A 5,158-nucleotide genomic window follows, 5' to 3' on the forward strand; every position below is an offset into this window, starting at 1 on the left:
CATTGCATTGGCTCACAAACTCCCTAGCATCCTTGAAGATTGAAGGCCAATAGAAACCACTTTGAAGGACCTTTGCAGCAGTTCTTTCAGCCCCAAAATGACCACCATAGCTAGAGTTGTGACAATGCCATAGTATGTCCTTCATCTCACCTTCTGACACACATCTTCTTATCATTCCATCTGGGCATCTTTTGAACAAGAATGGTTCATCCCAGAAGAAGAACTTAGCCTCATGTAGCATCTTCTTGACTTGTTGTTTTGTGTACTCTTGTGGAATGATTCTCCCCGCCTTGTAGTTGGCCATGTCTGCAAACCAAGGGACATGTTGAATGTGCAAGAGATGTTCATCTGGAAATTCTTCATTGATTGATGGAAAGTTGTCTTGACATGCACCTTGTGGTACCCTTGATAAGTGATCAGCAACTTGATTTTCATTGCCCTTTCTATCTTTGATCTCAATGTCAAACTCTTGTAGGAGTAGCACCCATCTGATTAGCCTTGGTTTTGCATCCTGTTTTGACATAAGATACTTAAGAGCACATGGTCAGTATACACTAAGACTTTAGATCCAATCAAGTATTGTCTAAACTTATCAAAAGCATATACCACAGCTAGTAGCTCTTTCTCTGTTGTGGTGTAGTTTCTTTGAGCTTCATTTAATACCTTACTTGCATAGTAGATAACATGAAGCTTCTTTTCCTTCCTCTGCCCCAACACAGCACCAATTGCAAGGTTGCTTGCATCACACATGAGTTCAAAAGGTAGTCCCCAACTTGGGGGTGTGATGATTGGTGCTGTGGTGAGCTTAGCCTTTAGAGTTTCAAAAGCATGTTTGCATTCATCATCAAAGATAAAAGGATTGTCTACCACCAGCAAATTGCTTAGTGGCTTTGCTATTTTGGAAAAATCTTTAATGAATCTCCTATAAAATCCAGCATGCCCTAAGAAACTTCTAACAGCTTTCACACTAGTTGGCAAAGGAAGCTTTTCTATGATTTCTACTTTTGCCTTGTCAACTTCTATACCCTTACTTGAAATTTTGTGACCAAGAACAATGCCTTCGGGTACCATGAAATGGCATTTCTCCCAATTCAAAACTAAATTGGTTTCTTGGCACCTTTTCAAGACTAAGGTAAGATGGTGCAAGCAAGTATTGAAGGAATCACAAAAACAGAGAAATCATCCATGAATACTTCAATAAATTTTTCTACCATGTCTGAGAAGATTGATAGCATGCATCTTTGAAGGTAGCTGGGGCATTGCAAAGTCCAAATGGCATTCTCCTATATGCAAAAACTCCAAAGGGACAAGTGAAGGAGGTCTTCTCTTGATCCATGGGTCAACCACTATCTGGTTATATCCAGAATATCCATCAAAAAAACAGTAGTAGGCATGGCCAGCCAACCTTTCAAGCATCTGATCAATGAAAGGGAGAGGAAAGTGGTCTTTTCGTGTAGCATCATTTAGCCTTCTATAGTCTATGCACATTCTCCACCCTGTCACTGTTCGTGTTGGGATAAGCTCATTCTTCTCATTAACAATGACAGTCATCCCCCCTTTCTTGGGAACCACTTGCACTGGACTGACCCATGGGCTGTCAGATATGGGGTAGATGATCCCAGCTTTACACAACTTCAGGACTTCCTTTTGAACAACCTCCTTCATTGTAGGATTCAATCTTCTTTGGGGTTGCACCACCGGTTTGGAACCTTCCTCTAAGAGTATCTTGTGCATGCATACGGCAGGGCTTATGCCTTTCAAATCATCAATGGTCCATCCCAATGCCTCTTTGTGAGCTTTCAATACTACAAGGAGCTTTTCTTCTTCCTCTGCACTCAATGTGGAATTGATGATCACTGGGAAGCTGTCCTTCTCACCAAGGAATGCATATTTGAGATGAGGGGGTAGTGGTTTCAACTCTTGTTGTGGTGCCTCTTCTTTCGTAGCTTCACTTGGTTCCTCTGATGCTTCCAACTTGTTCTCTTCTTGTCCCTTGATGTTATGGACCTCTTCTTGTTTCACTTGATGGTTTGTGTCAAGTACTTCTTCAACCAAAGAGTCTACTACATCAATCCTCATGCAATTTTCTTTCTCAACAGGGTGTTGCATTGCTTTGAAGACATTTATGGTCATTTGCTCATCATGCACTCTGAAAATCATCTCTCCCTTTTCCACATCAATGATTGTTCTAGCTGTAGCCAAAAAGGGTCTACCAAGAATGACTGAATTGTTTCCCTCTTCATCCATGTCTAGGACCACAAAATCAGCTGGGAATATGAAGTTTCCCACCTTCACCAAGAGGTTCTCAACTACTCCATTTGGTACTTTGATGGATCTGTCAGCAAGTTGAAGTGACATCCTTGTGGGTTTAAGCTCTTCAATCATCATTTTCTTCATCATGGTAAGGGGCATTAGGTTAATGCTTGCTCCCAGGTCACAAAGTGACTTGTCAACGGCCATGCTCCCAATCGTGCAAGGTATGAGGAAGCTGCCAGGGTCTTTGAGTTTTGGAGGTAGCCCTTGTTGAATGATGGCACTACACTCTTGATTGAGAATCACCGTTTCTTTTTCTTGCCAACTTCTCTTCTTGGTGATCAATTCCTTAAGAAACTTTGCATATAATGGCATCTGTTCCAGAGCTTCTGCTAATGGGATGTTGATTTCAAGTTTCTTGAAGATTTCTAAGAACCTTGGAAATTGTTGGTCTTTTGCTCCTTTGTGTATCCTAGTTGGGTATGGAAGCTTGGGTACATAAGCTTTCACTCCTTCATTTTTGTTTTCTTTTTGTGGATTCATACTCTCCTTGCCATCACGGTTGCCTCCTTGACTTGGTGGATTGCCTTGTGGCTTGACAACCTCCTTGCCTTTGTTAGATGTTGAAGCCTTTCTTCATCTTGCCTCTCCACTGTGTCTTGCTCTTTGGGTTTTGTTGCTTCTTTATTTGAACTTTCACCAACTACCTTGCCACTCCTTAACTGCAGAGCCTTACATTCTTCTCTTGGGTTGGGTATTGTGTCACTAGGAAGGACATTGGTTGGTCGCTCAGCTTGTTTGGCTAATTGTCCCACTTGTCTCTCAATATTCTTCATGATGACCTCATGTTCCTTGTGTCCCTTAGCTAAGGCTTGAGTGGTTTGAGCAAGTGCTTGCAAGGTTGCTTCAAGACTTGCAATTCTAGTCTCATGATGGTCAATTGGGGGTATGATGGGGGGTGATTGTTGTTGGAAGTTGTTGGGTGGATTAATGTGGTAATTCTGTGTGTTGGATGTTGGTGCAGGGAAGTTATTTTGGTGAGTTTGTGAGTTATTGTGAGGGTGTTGATATGTTTTGTGTTTTTCTATATTGGTTAGTGTTGGTGGCATGGTGATTTTGGTTATTTGTGTTACGGTTGTGGTTGTGGTTGTTGTTCTTTTGCCAATGGTTTTCACCCCACTTTAGATTGGGATGATTTCTCCAGGATGAATTGTATGTATCACCATGAAATTCATCCTGAGAATTTGAAGTGTTCTGCATGTATTGAACTTGTTCTTGTGGTTGTTCAACCGTGATCCCTTCACCTTGGCTCCATTCAAGTGATGGTGATTTGTTGTGTTCACTGATGCAAGTTGCATACCATCCATTCTCTTTGTTATCATCTCCATTTGTTGTTGGATTTGTTGGTGCATTAACTTGTTTTGTGCCAAGATAGCATCAACACCTTCAAGCTCTATTACACCTTTCTTTGGGGTCGGATTGTGCTGCCTTTCTGATGAGTAATAATATTGATTGTTTGCCACAATCTCAATGAGGTTTTGAGCCTCCTCGGCAGTTTTCATCATGTTGAGTGATCCTCCTGATGAGTAGTCTAGTCCCTTCCTTGCTTCTAAGCTTAAGCCTTCATAGAAGTTTTGGAGCTTAACCCAATCACTAAACATGTCGGGGGACATCTCTCATTAGTGCCTTATATCTTTCCCAGGCTTCATACAATGACTCCCTTCCATTTGCCTGAAAGTTTGAACCTCTGTCTTCAACTTGATGATCTTTTGAGGTGGGTAGAACTTTGCTAAAAATTTGCTCATCACTTCATTCCAATCATTGAGGCTTTCCTTGGGGAATGATTCTAGCCATTGAGTGGCCTTGTCCCTCAAAGAGAATGGGAATAGCAATAACTTGTAGACATCTGGATGCACTCCATTTGTCTTCACTGTATTGCATATCCTCAGAAAAACAGATAGATGTTGATTTGGGTCTTCAAGAGGTCCCCCTCCATAAGAGCAATTGTTCTGTACCAAAGTGATGAGCTGAGGTTTTAACTCAAAGTTATTGGCCTGAACATTTGGTGTAGCAATACTGCTCCCACAATGTCTTGGATCAGGGATGGTGTAAGAAGAAAGCACCCTTCTAGGTTGTCCACCATATTGTTGACCCCTCCAGGAGGATTTTGTATCTCATCCTCCATGACTTGATCTTCTCCCTCTGATTCCTCTGACCCTTCTTCACCAACTATGAACTTTCCTCTTTCTGCTCTCCTTATCCTTCGGAGGGTTCTCTCGTCCTCAATATTACGTCTACTAGCTCCTGACATACACAACACAAAACCAAAATCACAAGTGAGACACTCTAGAACTAGAGTGAAATTGGGGTTAGTGAAACAAAGTATCAAACAGTTAGTGGGCTTAACAAAAACAATAAAAATGCTTAATCTAAACCACCTTTCACTTAATCATTGTCAATCTTTCCAATCCCCGGCAACGGCGCCCCGTAAAATTTGGATTTCACGTACAACCGGCAAGTATACCGGGTCGTATCAAGTAGTAAGACTCACTGAGAGTGAGGTCGATCCCACGAGGATTGGTAGATCGAGCAACTTTAGTTAAATGGTAACTTAGTTAAGCAAATAAATTTTGATTTTGTGAGTAATGTACTTGAACATAATTGCAGGAATTTAAATGGCATTAAGAACAAGAACATAGAAATAAATGAAAGTAAATAACTGAAACTTAAATTGCAAGAAACTTAAATACATCAAAGGTAAATGGCAAGGAATTAAAGGGTGCAGAAATTTAAAGACATAAGAGTAAATAGCAAGAATTGAAAGAACAAAATATAGATGACAAGAATAATAAATTGACAGAATGTAAGGGAATTGGGTTATGGTAATCAAACAACTAGCAAGCAA

Source organism: Arachis stenosperma, chromosome 6, assembly GCF_014773155.1.
Source record: "Arachis stenosperma cultivar V10309 chromosome 6, arast.V10309.gnm1.PFL2, whole genome shotgun sequence".
Classification (NCBI taxonomy): Eukaryota; Viridiplantae; Streptophyta; class Magnoliopsida; order Fabales; family Fabaceae; genus Arachis; species Arachis stenosperma.